The sequence below is a fragment of the Schistocerca cancellata genome, chromosome 10 (assembly GCF_023864275.1).
Source record: "Schistocerca cancellata isolate TAMUIC-IGC-003103 chromosome 10, iqSchCanc2.1, whole genome shotgun sequence".
NCBI lineage: Eukaryota > Metazoa > Arthropoda > Insecta > Orthoptera > Acrididae > Schistocerca > Schistocerca cancellata.
The window spans coordinates 33,148,138-33,165,660 of NC_064635.1; the positions used below are offsets into that span (position 1 = coordinate 33,148,138).

Genomic DNA, 17,523 nt, shown 5'->3' on the forward strand with positions numbered 1-17,523 from the left:
GAAAGCATCGTACTTGAAAAACTCAGTTTTGCCACTATCTCGAAAGGTATGCTGCGAATCATGTCTGAGGGACAATAGGCACATTCCATATTCCTAGTTTTGTGAGCTGCGTTTGACACGGTGTCCCACAGCAGACTCTTAACGAAGGTACGAGCGTACAGAATAGGTTCCGAGATATTTTAGTGGCTCGAAACTTTTTATGAAACAAAACCCATTATGTTGTGCTCTATAACGAGTGTACATCGAAGACAAGTCCGCAGCTCGTGGTCTTGCGGTAGCGTTCTCGCTTCCCGCGCACAGCGTCCCGGGTTCGACTCCCAGCGGGGCCAGGGATTTTTCCTACCTCGAGATGACTGGGTGTTGTGTCGTCTTCATCGTCATCATGAGTCGTCCACATTACGGTCGGAGGAAGGCAATGGCAAACCATCTCCGCTAGCACCTTGCCTAGTACGGCGGTGCGGGTCTCCCACATCGTCCCCTATGCTCTTCGGAGTATGGGACTTCATCATCATCAGCGAAGACAGAGGTACCATCAGGAGCGCCCCAGGAAAGTGTAATGGGGCAGCTCTCGTTCTCTCTATACATAAACGGACAGGGCGAGCAGAAATCTGTGAGTGAGTCTATGAGATTTACGATGACTTGGAGAGAATCACAATTTTGTGTGATGGGTGGGGGCTTGCTCTAAATGTAGGAAAATATGAGTCAGGAGAGATGATTATGAAAATTAATCGTGTAGTGTTCGAAGACAGTATTAGTGGTGTGCTGCCTGACACAGTGACGTCTTTGAAATACCTAGGCGTAACACTGGAAAGCCAGCTGAGGTGGGACGAACACGTGAGGTTAGCAGCGGGTGAGGCGAATGGTCAGTTTCCGTTTATTGGGTGATTTCTAGCAGTAGAGTAGTTCACCCGTAGAGGAGACCGCGTATAGTATGCGATTCATTCTTGAATACTGCTCGAGGGTTCGTGATCAACTCATTTCGGTTTAAAGAAAGACATCGGACCAGTTCAGAGGTCTGCTGCTAGATTTGTTACCGGGTAGTTCGATCAACAAACCCTATGGGGGGGGGGGGGGGGAGGGAACGTTCTTTTCACAACTGAAAACTGATAGAATTTAGAGAACTGTCAGTTGCGACAGAGTGCAAAACGACCCTCCTGCTACCAACACACATCTGACAAGAGGACCACGAAGAAGAACGTGAGGAATCTGGTCTCGTACGGAAGCAATTTAGACAGTCGTTATACCATCGCTTTATTTGCGAGTGGAACAGGCAATGTAATTACTTGCAGTGATGCAAGTTACTCACCGCCATGCACCATATGGTAGCTCTTGGAGTATGTACGAGTATGTAGGGGCAGGTGCAGATACGGAGTACGAATTAAAAATCATGTGCAATAGTGATGTAATACAATCATTAGCTATACAGATCAGTTGGTGACTGCAGTACTCTGTTACTAATATAAGCTTGGATCAGGGTTAACTCTAAAGATGATATTTAACTGTTTAGCAGACAGCAATGGACTCGAGCCTAAAAAATGGGTCTACAGCTGTTGTCGAGGCCACGATACAAGGTATGAATTAAAACAAGTACACTTACCGTAATGAAAAAAAGACGTCAATGGACTCAAAATTATAATTCCACCGAGACAGTAGCTATCTTTGCTTTTCACCTACAGCACTAACTGAAACCAAGGAACATGTGACAACGATTATCGCGAAAGCCTGCCACCGCTTTTTTTTTTTTTTTTTTTGCTTTAAATTGTGAGTTCATTAGAGACTATGACCCCGGGTTTTACGCCATGTAAAGCGACAACATTTTATATGAAACCTGACCCGTATTTGATAATGCAAATATGATTAACTTTGTTTTAAGTTTCATAGTTGTAAGACCTTCCGCAAAGCGCAATTGATAATTGTAGTGAAATTTAACAGTTCACCAAGGCAGAGCAGGAACTGTAATTCTTATGGCAGAACGTATGTAGATATTCACTACTCTGACATTATTGTCATACCGCTACGTAATACTGATTTAGTTTTGGCAACATTTTCTTGTTAGAGTGTGCTGGGCGCGTCTGCCGAGGAAGGTTTTGTGTTTTTCTCGCCGAGAAGGTGTTCCCTTAAGGGGCTCCGGAAAGGCTCAAAATCACAAAAAGTTCAATTTTTACTTTTTTGCGTTTTCTGAATCTGCAGACTATTACCTTTTAATAGATATATAATTTATTCAATTCCGAAGACTACAACTATTTTTAAATTTTTTTTGAAATGTGTTCTACATGGGCGTGACCCACTGTGGCGCTGTTAAACTGCTGTCAAATGGTGTTATTATTAACGTCCGTGTTCATCAGGTACATTTTAGTGATGTGAGATAAAGTATGTGTTGTGGCTAACCTGTGATGGTTCAATATATATCGCTGGTGTGATTGTCGATTGTTTCATGTTTATTTACTCTGTCGTTATCTCGAAAATATTCGTAATTAATTCTGTTTCTTGAGTCTCTGTTTTGTTGAAGTATAATAATGAGTAAAAGTAAAGTTGCTGTTGCGACTTTCAATGATGGCAACATTGTAAAGTGCAAGTTATTTAGAAATATGGGAATGAAGATAGGTTCTAACATGGTACGAGCGATGCTTGCTTTAGACAAGGAACGCCTTCGGGCTGCAGACAGGGCTGTAAAGAGTCTAGAAATACAAGCAAGAGTAAACAGGAGGAGGAACAAGAGGAAGCTGGAGGAGGAGTTTGCAGAGGATGAAGATAATCCATCCTATGGACCTGGAATGCACTAAAAAGTTAATCCAATCTTTGTCGCTCGATTCGCAAAACTTTTATTTTCTCATTCTAATTACATGTTTTCTAAGGATCTTCCAAACATATTTGTTTCAAACTTTCAGTAAATGTTACACAGTACCTTCTGCATAATTTAACACAGCCTTTTTCCAAAAAACTGTATATTTTTGAATATATAAATAAAAAATTGCAAAAAAGTTGTGAATTTTCATTACATTGAAGAAAATCATCTTTAATAACTGAACTAAAATTTTGTAAAATCGCTGTGTTAAGTTGTAGCCCATATTCCAATAAATAATCTGTAAAAAGTTCTACTTCCTACCTGAAATACTTTGTGAGGAAAGATGTAATTTATAAGCGTTACTTTAACATTGCAAGTATAGGGCGTTCCGGAGCCCCTTAATGTGCAGTCTGGGTCCTCTTTTCGGCAGGAGACGGTCACTGAATCTAATTAGGAAGGGCGAAGATCCCATGGGAACTGAGCAGTTTCCGGGGTAGTAAAACCGCGGCCTTTTTCGTGCTTTTGTTGGCAGAGCAGGCGCTGCTCCTAGCCCACAGCGGAAAACATCGTGGCTCAACTGTCTTCCCCAGACATTTGGTGGCTACTCTGTTCGGACATCAAAGGACGGAACACCGAGGCACCGACCGACCAGCGCGGGAAGGTCTATCGGTTTCGCTCCAGACTCTGGTGTATCCACACGAACTGAGTCACTGCGTCACTAAACTTGGCGCAGTGAACTCTGCCAGTCGGTGGGACACTTTCCATCACAGTACCAACCTCTTATTTGTTAAAATGCGTTTTGTTAGTCAAGATCAGGAAGTTTGTGCAGTGTTCTCACATTTTTATTTATTTGTTTGTGAATTAAGCGATCTTCTTGTCCATCACATTGGCAACAGCATTTTTTTGAAAGTAGAGAGCTGGAGGGAGAGATCCATGTTTCATGATCATGAGGGTCACTCATCTTCCAGCCACTATCTGTTACTGATGGGCGTATGGCCTGCTGATTTTTTGGCAGTATAATGGTCTGAACTGTGGTAGTATGATCCATATTCTGGAAAGCTCATTACTTGCTTTCTTTGCCGTACAGTTTTTGTTACTTAATTTGCTTATGATTTGTGGCATTTTGCTGTATTGTTATTTTTTATTTTGTAAGCTGATTAGGTGAGCAGATTTTGTTGCGTTTTCTCCATACTGCCTTCCACGCTTTTTGACACCTCCTCACAGTGTTAGCGTCTTTTTGTAATTTGGTTTCTCTTTTAGATAACTTTGCTGTCTGTTAATTTTTATTGTAATTTTTGTCAATCAGAAGAGCGATTAAACATATATTGATGTACTGATTTAGATTCCAAGATTATTTACATTCTCCTACACGTTAATACTAAATATAACGTGGTGCACGCGTAAGCTTCTTGCTCTCGTTGCGCACAGTGCGTAAACTCAACGATAAGTTGTATTAAGAATTCAGAGAAAAGAAAAAGCATTGCTCTTGCTCTTCTTGTATTACCAAAGATTTGTTTTACAACGAGCATTTCACTTACGTTCCTCGACTATGATCCAGAAACGGGACGCAAGTATTCACTATATATATATATATATATATATATATATATATATATATATATATATATATATGCGTATGAATTGCATCTTACTGATGCAATTCGCTAACACGTTTATTTTTGCTCTCTGTATTCCACAATTCCAGTAAATTGAAAGGTCCAGCTCTGCTGCGGTAGCACGAGCCATCTCTGTGTCTCGTAGGTTAGCAGTGTCATAAACTTACTTTACATAACTGAAGATCATTTTTGTAATACAACCCTCAGCTCTACTTAGGGCAGCGTATATCCTCGTCGCTTTAAAGGCAGCTGAAGTGAACGCAATACAAGCGAGAATAGAATCCTCGGGAGAATACATGGGGATGTGTGGAACACGTGAAAGTTTAATGTCAACATGCAGGAACGGTAAAATAAATAAGCTCGTAAAAATCGCAAATTGTTTACACACTTACTACTATGTTTGGTACTTGAGTACAATATATTATATTTCATATACATATGTGGTTCAACTTGAAACCTCCTCTCTCTCTCTATTTTATTTATGTATGGAATTTAGATCAACTTTACCTCACGCTGTATAAAATCTACGTATTACCAAAAATTATGTCCCCACAAACTATTATCCAACTTAAAGTCGTATGCTAAAATTTGAATAAACGGAACCTAATATGAACTGGTCTAAATGCAGCTTGTCTTTATGCTTACCTGAAGTAAAGCAGTTATCTGGCCCTAATCAAAATTTTCACCTACTTCGCACCTTGACAATATTGTTGCAGATTTCTCGAAAACACAACAGAATATAGCAAGTAGGCTTAGCTAGATTTGTATTTCTAAAAACATATTCCAGCTGTTGCATGTGGTAAAGCGTAATGACAAACAGTGGGAAGAAGAGAGTAACTATTCCTATGAAATGATTTGCCAAGACAACGATTTCAGAATGAAGTACATATTCAAAAAGACAGAGTAAAACTTTGCGTGATCCTCACACATAACCTAAGTCTCAATAATAGTATTCTTAAAAAAGTGAAAAATCATTTAAAAAGGGTACAGTGATACCAGAGAACCTCTATAAAGACCAAACAGCTTGATCAGTTAATACGGTAATGCATGACTCAGAGAAGTGGCGTGGTCTTTCCCTCAGCTCTGAGCAAGTTAAGTAGCTGACAATAATCATTCGTAGCTGCGCAGCGCTGCATTCTTACCTCACACTTCTGCTCTTCAAAACTAATAACATTGTTAAAAATTTACATTCTTTTCGCATTCTAATCTATACTGAAGCGCCCAAAAACTGGTATAAGCAAGCGTATTCAAATGCAGAGAGATGTAAACAGGCAGAATACAGTGCTGCGGTCGGCGACGCCTATGTAAGACAACAAGTGTCTGAAAAAGTTGTTAGATCGGTTACGGTTGCTAAAACGCCAGATTATCGAGATTTCAGTGAGCGATGAGACAAAGCATCTCCGAGGTAGCGATGAAGTGGGAATTTTCCCATACGACCATTCCACGAGTGTACCGCTAATTTCAGGAACCCGGTAAAACATCCAGTCTCCGACATCGCTGCGGCCGGGAAAAGATCCTGCAAGAATGGGACCAACGACGACTGAAGAGAATCATTCAAAGTGACAGATCTGCAATCATTCCGAGACTTATAAAGGAACAAGAGTGGCAAGATGTTTATAGCGCTGATACAGTAGACGATAAATATAATGCTTTTCTCAAGACTTTTCTCATGCTCTTTGAAAGTTGCTTTCCGTTACAACGTTTAAAACAGGGTACTAGCACAAACAGGCAGCCTGGGTGGCTGACTAGAGGGATAAGAATATCTTGTAGAACAAAGTGGCAATTATATCAAAACGTTAGAAACAGTCAAAATCTCAATACAGCAGCCCATTACAAACAGTATTGTAAGGTGCTTAAAAATGTTATTAGGAAGGCAAAAAGTATGTGGTATGCAGATAGAATAGCTAAGTCTCAGGATAAAATTAAAACCATATGGTCAGTCGTAAAGGAAGTTGTTGGTCTGCAGAGACAGGTCGAGGATATAGAATCAGTGCGTAGAGGGATTGTCCGTGTTACTGATAAGTCGCATATATGTACAGTATTTAATAATCACTTTCTGAATATAGCAGGTGAACTAAATAGAAACCTAGTCCCAACAGGGAATCATATAGCGCTCTTAGAAAAAAGTGTTCCGAGACTGTTACCTGAAATGCTCCTCCATGATACTGACAAGAGGGAGATTGAGTTAATAATTAAATCACTAAGGACCAAGAACTCTCATGGATATGACGGGGTATCTAGCAGAATACTGAAGTATTGTTCTATGTATGTTAGCCCAGTTCTCAGCCATATCTGCAACTTTTCCCTTAGGAGTGGTCGGTTTCCTGACCGGTTAAAGTACTCGGTAGTGAAACCACTTTATAAAAAGGGAGACATTGATAATGTTGACAATTTTAGAACTATTTCTATGCCATCGGTGTTTGCTAAAGTTATCGAGAAGGTTGTATATACAAGGTTACTAGAGCATTTAAATTCACATAATTTGCTGTCAAATGTTCAGTTTGGTTTTAGAAATGGTTTAACAACTGAAAATGCTATATTCTCTTTTCTCTGTGAGGTTTTGGACGGATTAAATAAAAGGTTGCGAACGCTAGGTGTTTTCTTTGATTTAACGAAGGCTTTTGACTGTGTTTACCACAAAATATTACTGCAGAAGTTGGACCATTATGGAGTAAGGGGAGTAGCTTACAATTGGTTCGCCTCTTACTTTAAGAACAGAAAGCAGAGGGTAATTCTCCGCAATATTGAGAGTGGTAGTGATGTTCAGTCCCAATGGGGCACTGTTAAGTGGGGCGTTCCCCAAGGGTCGGTGTTGGGGCCACTGCTGTTTCTTATTTATATAAATGATATGCCTTCTAGTATCACAGGTGATTCAAAAATATTTCTGTTTGCTGATGACACCAGCTTGATAGTGAAGGATCTTGTGTGTAATATTGAAACAGTAACAAATAATGTAGCTCATGAAATAAGTTCGTGGCTTGTGGAAAATAATTTGATGCTAAATCAGAGTAAGACTCATTTTTTACAGTTTCTAACTCACAATTCAACAAGAACCGATAATTTGATCAGACAGAATAGGCATATTATAAGCGAGACGGAACAGTTCATGATCCTAGGCGTTCGGATAGATAGTAAGCTGTTGTGTAAAACCCATATCCAGGATCTTGTTCAGAAGCTAAATGCTGCTTTATTTACCATTAGAACAGTATCTGAAATAAGTGACACTTCAACACGAAAAGTAGTCTACTTCGCATATTTTCATACGCTTATGTCGTATGGTATTATTTTTTGGGGTAATTCTTCTGATTCAGAAAGGGTATTTTTGGCTCAAAAACGGGCTGTTCGAGCTATATGTGGTGTAAGTTCGAGAACGTCTTGTCGACCCCTATTCAAAAATCTGGGAATTCTGACATTGCCCTCAATATATTTTCTTTAATGTCGTTTGTTGTTAGTAATATTAGCCTATTCCGAAGAGTTAGCAGCTTTCACTCAGTTAATACAAGGCAGAAATCAAATCTGCATGTAGAATGCAGTTCCTTGACTCCATTTTCAATAAGCTACCACAAGAACTCAAAAATCTTAGCAGTAGCCCAAACTCTTTTAAGTCTAAACTGAAGAGTTTCCTCATGGCTCACTCCTTCTATTCTGTCGAGGAGCTCCTGGAACAGCTAAAAAATTAAGCAAATTCCAGTGTTAGATTGTTGATTTTCTTCATTTAAACTTACGACTTGTCACCTGAATATGTTTTTTTATATTTCATTTTATCTGTTTCTAATATCGTGTTATAATTTCATGTATTGACTCGTTCCTTGACCATGGAGACTTCTCCTTCGTTTGGTCCCACGGAACAATAAATAAATAAATAAATAAATAAATTGCTACAGATTTCACTACTGGACCATCAGCAAGTGTCAGCGTGCCAACTATTCCACGAAACATCATCGACATGGCCTTTCGGAGCCGAAGGCCCACTCGTGTACCCTTGAAGACTGCGTGACACAAAGCTTTATGCCTCGCCTGAGCCCGACATTGGGTTGTTGATGACTGGAAACATGTTGCCTGGTCGGACGAATCCCGTTTCAGATTGTATCGAGCCGATGGACGTGTGCTAGTATGGAGACAAACTCATGAATCCGTGGACACTGCATATCAGCAGGGGACTGTTCAAGCTGGTGGAAGCTCTATAATGGTGTGGGGCTTGTGCAGTTGGGTGATGAGGGACCCATGATAAGTCTAGATAACGACTGTGACAGGTGACACCTACATAAGCATCCTGTCTGATCACCTGCACCGATTCATACCCATTGTGCACTCCGACAGACCTGGGCAATTTCTGCAAGACATTGCAACACCCGACACGTCCAGAATTGCTACAGAACATTCTTCTGCGTTTAAACACTTCCGCTGGAAGCCAAACTGCCAGACATGTACATTATTGAGCATATCTTGGATACTCTGCAACGTGCTGTTCAGAAGATTACGTATTTATGGACAGCCCTGTACCCTTTATGACTACACGACACAAAGTTTGTACACCTAATCTGGGATCATCAACGCCGACACTGGACTGTTGATAACTGGAAACATGTTGTCTGGTCGGACGAGTCTCGATTCAGATTGTATCGAGCGGATAGACGTGTGCAGGTATGGAGACATCCTCATGGATCCGTGGACCCTGCATGTCAGCAGGGGACTGTTGAAGCTGGTGGAGGTTCTGTAACGGTGTGGAGCATGTGCAGTTAGAGTGGCACGGGACCCATTATACGTCTAAATACGACTTTGACAGGTGACACATACCTAAGCATCCTTTCTGATAACCTACACCGCTTCATGTCCATTATTTATTCCGACGGACTTGCGCAATTCCAGCAGGACAATGCGACACCCCACACGTCCAGAATTGCTACAGAGCGGCTCCAGGAACAGTCGTCTGGGTTTAAACATTTTCGCTGGCCACGAAACTTCCCAGACATGAACATTATTGAGCATATCTTGGATGCCTTACAACGTGCTGTTTGGGAGAGATCTGCACCCCTCATACTGTTAAGGATTTATGGACAGCGCTGCAGGATTCACGGTGCAAATTCCCTCCAGCGCTACTTCAGACATTAGTCGAGTCCATGCCACGTCGTGTTGCAGCACTTACGCGTGCTCGAGAGGACCCTACACGATATTAGGCAAGTGCTTTTTCTCTTCAGTATATATAGCTAATTCATCCTTGCTATCCTTTAGAATATTCTTCATCTAACAGATACAGTCACAAGTCAACACAGCACTACTTAATCCATCCATCACCTGCCAGATTCCAACTAAGAATGTATAAGTCTGCGCAGAGGCAAAGACTCTGTCACGACAAGTTTAACAGTCGCGTAACATGCACCCTCTCTGACGTGTTCATCCATGACATACAAAAATCAAATCGCGTGGCCGCCTTACAAATGGACCATGTTGTTGTTGTTGTGGTCTTCAGTCCTGATACTGGTTTGGTGCAGCTCTCCATGCTACTCTATCCTGTGCAAGCTTTTTCATCTCTCAGTACCTACTGCAACCTACATCCTTCTGAATCTGCTTAGTGTATTCACCTCTTGGTCTCCCTCTACGCAGGGTCGAATCCTGCCTCGGGCATGGATGTGTGTGATGTCCTTAGGTTAGTTAGGTTTAAGTAGTTCTAAGTTCTAGGGGACTGATGACCTAAGATGTTAAGTTCCATAGTGCTCAGAGCCATTTGAACCATTCTCCCTCTACGATTTTTACCCTCCACGCTGCCCTCCAATACTAGATTGGTGATCCCTTGTGCCTCAGAAGATGTCCTACCAACCGATCCCCTCTTCTAGTCAAGTTGTGCCACCTTCTCCTCTTCTCCCCAATTCAATTCAATACCTCCTCGTTAGTTATGTGATGTACCCATTACTTTTTAGCATTCTTCTGTAGCACCACATTTCGAAAGCTTCAGTTCTCTTCTTGTCGAAACTATTTATCATCCATGTTTCACTTCCATACATGGCTACACTCCACAGAAATACACTCCTGGAAATGGAAAAAAGAACACATTGACACCGGTGTGTCAGACCCACCATACTTGCTCCGGACACTGCGAGAGGGCTGTACAAGCAATGATCACACGCACGGCACAGCGGACACACCAGGAACCGCGGTGTTGGCCGTCGAATGGCGCTAGCTGCGCAGCATTTGTGCACCGCCGCCGTCAGTGTCAGCCAGTTTGCCGTGGCATACGGAGCTCCATCGCAGTCTTTAACACTGGTAGCATGCCGCGACAGCGTGGACGTGAACCGTATGTGCAGTTGACGGACTTTGAGCGAGGGCGTATAGTGGGCATGCGGGAGGCCGGGTGGACGTACCGCCGAATTGCTCAACACGTGGGGCGTGAGGTCTCCACAGTACATCGATGTTGTCGCCAGTGGTCGGCGGAAGGTGCACGTGCCCGTCGACCTGGGACCGGACCGCAGCGACGCACGGATGCACGCCAAGACCGTCGGATCCTACGCAGTGCCGTAGGGGACCGCACCGCCACTTCCCACCAAATTAGGGACACTGTTGCTCCTGGGGTATCGGCGAGGACCATTCGCAACCGTCTCCATGAAGCTGGGCTACGGTCCCGCACACCGTTAGGCCGTCTTCCGCTCACGCCCCAACATCGTGCAGCCCGCCTCCAGTGGCTTCGCGACAGGCGTGAATGGAGGGACGAATGGAGACGTGTCGTTTTCAGCGATGAGAGTCGCTTCTGCCTTGGTGCCAATGATGGTCGTATGCGTGTTTGGCGCCGTGCAGGTGAGCGCCACAATCAGGACTGCGTACGACCGAGGCACACAGGGCCAACACCCGGCATCATGGTGTGGGGAGCGATCTCCTACACTGGCCGTACACCACTGGTGATCGTCGAGGGGACACTGAATAGTACACGGTACATCCAAACCGTCATCGAACCCATCGTTCTACCATTCCTAGACCGGCAAGGGAACTTGCTGTTCCAACAGGACAATGCACGTCCGCATGTATCCCGTGCCACCCAACGTGCTCTAGAAGGTGTAAGTCAACTACCCTGGCCAGCAAGATCTCCGGATCTGTCCCCCATTGAGCATGTTTGGGACTGGATGAAGCGTCGTCTCACGCGGTCTGCACGTCCAGCACGAACGCTGGTCCAACTGAGGCGCCAGGTGGAAATGGCATGGCAAGCCGTTCCACAGGACTACATCCAGCATCTCTACGATCGTCTCCATGGGAGAATAGCAGCCTGCATTGCTGCGAAAGGTGGATATACACTGTACTAGTGCCGACATTGTGCATGCTCTGTTGCCTGTGTCTATGTGCCTGTGGTTCTGTCAGTGTGATCATGTGATGTATCTGACCCCAGGAATGTGTCAATAAAGTTTCCCCTTCCTGGGACAATGAATTCACGGTGTTCTTATTTCAATTTCCAGGAGTGTACTTTCGGAAACGACTTCCTGACACTTAAATCTATACTCGATGTTAACAAATTTCTCTTCTTCAGAAACGCTTTCCTTGCCATCGCCAGTCTACATTGTATATTCTCTCTACTTCGACCATCATCAGTTATTTTGCTCCCCAAATAGCAAACCTCCTTTACTACTTTAAGTGTCTCATTTCCTAGTCTAATTCCCTCAGCATCACCCGACTTAATTTGACTACATTCCATTTTCCTCGTTTTGCTTTTGTTGATGTTCATCTAATACCCTCCTTTCAAGACACTGTCCATTCCGTTCAACTGCTCTTCCAAGTCAATTTTTAAATTTTTTTTGAAATGTGTTCTACATGGGCGTGACCCATTGTGGCGCTGTTAAACTGCTGTCAAATGGTGTTATTATTAACGTCCGTGTTCATCAGGTACATTTTAGTGATGTGAGATAAAGCATGTGTTGTGGCTAACCTGTGATGGTTCAATATATATCGCTGGTGTGATTGTCGATTGTTTCATGTTTATTTACTCTGTCGTTATCTCGAAAATATTCGTAATTAATTCTGTTTCTTGACTCTCTGTTTTGTTGAAGTATAATAATGAGTAAAAGTAAAGTTATTATAAATCCTCTGAAGGCTTTTAAGAAAAGGAGAAATGTTGGAAAGCCAAAGGTATGTGTTATTACTGTAAACTTTGGTTCTAACATGGTACGAGCGATGCTTGCTTTAGACAAGGAACGCCTTCGGGCTGCAGACAGGGCTGTAAAGAGTCTAGAAATACAAGCAAGAGTAAACAGGAGGAGGAACAAGAGGGAGCTGGAGGAGGAGTTTGCAGAGGATGAAGATAATCCATCCTATGGACCTGGAATGCACTAAAAAGTTAATCCAATCTTTGTCGCTCGATTCCCAAAACTTTTATTTTCTCATACTAATTACATGTTTTCTAAGGATCTCCCAAACATATTTGTTTCAAACTTTCAGTAAATGTTACACAGTACCTTCTGCATAATTTAACACAGCCTTTTTCCAAAAAACTGTAATTTTTGAATATATAAATAAAAAATTGCAAAAAAATGTTGTGAATTTTCATTACAATTGAAAAAAAATCATCTTTAATAACTGAACTAAAATTTTGTAAAATCCCTGTGTTAAGTTGTAGCCCATATTCCAATAAATAATCTGTAGAAAGTTCAACTTCCTACCTCAAATACTTTGTGAGGAAAGATGTAATTTATAAGCGTTATTTTAACATTGCAAGTATAGGGCGTTCCGGAGCCCCTTAAACCTAAGTAACCTAAGGACATCACTCACATCCGTGCCCGAGGCAGGATTCGAACCTGCGACCATAGCGGTCACGCGATTCCAGACTGAAGCGCCTAGAACCGCACGGCCACACCGGCCCGCATGTATCGTTGAGATCGATTGTGGTTGAGGTAAGCTATCTTTGCTTTTCGCGTGTCTTATCTTACGGCTTCGCAGGTGAAGCGAGTTAGTTGTTAGCCTTCGACTGGTAACGCTCGAGATATCATGACATTCGCGGTCATACGAGTGTCAACGGCTGCCGAACGATCGTGATGACCGTTACATGTTGTGGTGTGAAACTGGTTGGGCGTTTTGGCGACGTGGGCAGCATGGAGATACGAATTCTGTGGCTTCGCTGGGAACAAAATGTGAAGGGAAGCTGTGGAGCTGGGGAACCCGCTCCCTCGTGTTGTGTACCTGATGTGGAGTAAGTCGTCGTAATTGTTTGTTCACCGGCGCACTCAAGAGATTTTAAACTTATTATTACGACGGTGAGACTTTCTTTGCCTAGTTAAATGGTGGCCGATATCTGAAAATTTTCTGAGAAGTTTTACTAGTGCCTTGTGTCTCTTGAAATCAAATAATTTTATGTTGCTGTTTGTAGAGCCTGTACTTTATTAATACAGTTGTCGATGTATGAGTGAGTCAAAGGTTGTGCCCAGTGTTTCTATGTTTCAGAGTTATTGGAATGTCTTTGTGATTCGGGCATGTCACAATGCCACCACTTGCAAATTAGGTTAGAAATCAGATTAATAATGTTGCTCAAGCAGCATATGTTCGCTTTATCGGGCAACAACAAAGTTATTGACTGTGGGTAGTATCGTCAGAATGGAAATAATGAAGTCACTGTAAAAAAGTCATTAATTTTGGCACTTATCTTGAATGGATTCCCACGTAGATTTCGTCAAAGTTGTTATCGCTCATTTTGTTGATTCTAGGGTGATTCCACTTTGACTGCTAGAAGGTCCAGATCAGTATTTTAGCAATATTTGAGGTCCTAACAAATGCGTTTTTCAGGAAATTCTTAATGATCAAACAATCCCAGATCAGAACAATGGTATGGTGGAAATAATTTTTGACTTGGTGTTCACGATCCACATTTTTATTAAACTTCTTGTAAATTCACATATACTTCTTCTTAATTGTCACATAATCAAGGAAACAGTTTTGTATCAACCTTCATATATTTAATTTCTACTTTAACCAAACACAAGACTTGACTGTTCTTTTACAAAGCGAAATAACAACTCAAGTTCTGCAAAGTGAAGTAAAGACTGCTCTGTGCGCATTCGCGCCAAAACGGTTACATGTAAGTCAAAGATTATCACAGTCTCACAGAAATGAATACACACAAGAACCATATCACTGTAATATATCGATACATCGAAGTACCTATACATTAATAAAACCAAATGTGAATATTGTCACAAAAAAAGTCTGTTACTTCGCAGAAAAGTAGTACGATATTACTGGTATAGAGAACTGGGGTCGGAGTGCCATAATGGTCACGTAAATAAAGAACCATTACAGGCAGAAACTTTTAATTGTGCCAGCACCTTGGCGGGGACTGAAATGTCATCCGAGGTCTAGGCCCGGCAGTGTTTGAGATCCTGGCCACTACCAGAGGTTGTTTACATATCGCCTTCCAAAGTTTAGTATTTATCTTCCTTCCGTCAAGGCGGGTTGAGGTGGTAGATACATTTACTGTATGTAACCTGTTTGTATATGAACTTGTTTTCTTAAATATTAGGGACTGGAAACTGGCTAAACCTTAAACTGCATAGCATCCGCTGAGTTTCTTGTGCAGCATTTTCTAGTAATTCTTTATTAACACGTCTGAGCACGCAAACATTTTTTTTTACATCAGTGTCACTGTTGCAGTTTTTCTAATTAAGTGATTCTATCATATTATGTAATGGCATCTTAGTTTGGCACTACTGTTCAAGTGTTAGTAAGTCACCCTTTACATGTAATTATTTCATTATATCTATTTTGAGGGAAGTCCTATATGGGAGTTTGAAGTTCTGATGTTTGTCAGTAACCCCCTTTTATTAATTTGGAATTGTTTGTTTTAGAGTACTGAGTACGTTGTTTTTCTAGTAATTCAAATGGTTGCCGGCCAAAGTGGCCGTGCGGTTAAAGGCGCTGCAGTCTGGAACCGCAAGACCGCTACGGTCGCAGGTTCGAATCCCGCCTCGGGCATGGATGTTTGTGATGTCCTTAGGTTAGTTAGGTTTAACTAGTTCTAAGTTCTAGGGGACTAATGACCTCAGCAGTTGAGTCCCATAGTGCTCAGAGCCATTTGAACCATTTCAAATAGTTCAAATGGCTGTGAGCACTATGGGACTTAACATCTGTGGTCATCAGTCCCCTAGAACTTAGAACTACTTGAATCTAACTAACCTAAGGACATCACACACACACATGCCCGAGGCAGGATTCGAACCTGCGACCGTAGCGGTCACGCGGTTCCAGACTGAAGTGCCTACAACCGCACGGCCACACCGGCCGGCCTTTCTACTAGTATTTGCAAAGTTTTATCTAGTGGATCGTCCACAATTTGTAATTGTCAATTTTGTTTTAAAAGGGTAATGTCAATAAACTGTCTTAATTACAAATTGTGACGACCAACCATGATTCCATCCCGCTTCCTCTTTTACGGTATTTAAGATGTGGTGTGTAAGTGTGGTACGATTAAGGAATCACGTATCACTTTGACACTCGTCTCCCCCGCGAATGTCACGAGATCTCGAGGGTTACCCGTCGAAGGCTAACAACCAACTGACTTCGCCTGTGAAGCTGTAAGGTAAGAGACATGAAGAGAAAAGATAGCTTACCTCAACCACAATCGATCTCAACGATATACATAAATTGCCTTATACAGTGCGCCGAGGGATTGGGAGTTGCAAATGATACATTAGAACGGTGCCATTCGCTGTCTGTAAGGTCACTAAAAGTTTGGCGTGCAATGTATGAAAAGCTCGTATGCCTTTTCTTGAGGTTCTTCTGTATTATTAAGTTTAACGTTTCTTACCACTCCGTTATCAGGCCACAAGTGGCCCATCGGAACCATCCGACCGCCGTGTCATCCTCAATTGAGGATGCGGATAGGAGGGGCGTGTGGTCAGCACACCGCTCTCCCGGTCGTTATGTTGATTGTCTGTGACCGGAGTCGCTACTATTCGGTCGAGTAGCTCCTCAGTTGGCATCACGGGGCTGAGTGCACCCCGAAAAATGGCAACAGCACATGGCGGCTCGGATGGTCACCCATCCAAGTGCCGGCCACGCCCGACAGCGCTTAACTTCGGTGATCTGACGGGAACCGGTTTATCCACTGCGGCAAGGCCGTTGCCCCTATTGTTCCTTGCTTAAAAGTAATTCACGACCTTCTGTTTAACTGCTTTGTAATGTTTTCCCTTGTTTATCCGCAGGCGTGTTCCCAAATGTTCAAATGTGTGTGAACTCCTAAGGGACCAAACTGCTTAGGTCACCGGTCCCTAGACACACACACTATTTAAACTAACTTATGCTAAGAACAACACACACACCCATGCCCGAGGGAGGACTCGAACCTCCGGTGGGAGGAACCGCGCAGTCCGTGACATGGCGCCCCAAACCGTGCGGCCACTCCGCGCGGCTGGCGTGTTTTTTTGAACTCCAGTGATTTATTACTGCCATTCTTGTTGAAGACAGTGTAAAAGCCTTATAATTAACTGTAATAGTAGCGGTTATTGCTTGGATATCACGACACTTTGTTCAGAAAGTAAATTGTCTCTCACAGCGCCAAATTGGACAGTTCAAGAAAACTTCACAAGTCAAGATAGCTTACAAAGCATTTTATTGAATGACAGGTTACCTCAGATCTATGCTATCATCGAATCTTATGCTTTTGAATTTTTGCAAAATATTATCTGTCAGTGTTACAGATCGCTTCACGCTGCATATTAAGGGCTTATTTCAATAGTAGTACAAGCCCATTTTTGTTCATATTGAGAGTCCTAAAGTTAAATGAGAGCTGAAAAATCTGCAGTTGAGATACCAGAAATATTCAAGCATGTGGCTTCTTGCTAGAGATGAACCTTTCTTTCTGTTTGTTTGACTTCAGAAGCATTATAGATAGAAAAGTGGAAGTAATGGAGTTGTACCACTATTGAAATAAGCCCTTCATATGTACTAGAGATGGGCAAAGTCGTTCTTCCTTGGGAACTAGTTCACTGGTGATCGCTCTTTTTTGGGAATCGGTTATTTTTACTCATCCACCGTTCATTGTGCTTGGTATATGGTTCTTATGAAAAACTGAAAATTAGTAGCATAGGTGACTTAAGATAGAAGGCGCCAAAAGGGGGCACTTGCATCCCCCCTGGAGTACAGAGTTTCTATTTATAA

At 42.4% G+C, this 17,523-nt stretch overlaps 1 pseudogene; it reads right to left on the minus strand.

Moving 5' to 3' along the window:
- Positions 1–16,372: 16,372 nt before the first annotated feature.
- LOC126107183 (5S ribosomal RNA) lies at positions 16,373–16,490 on the minus strand (annotated as a pseudogene).
- Between the last annotated feature and the right edge of the window lie 1,033 nt (positions 16,491–17,523).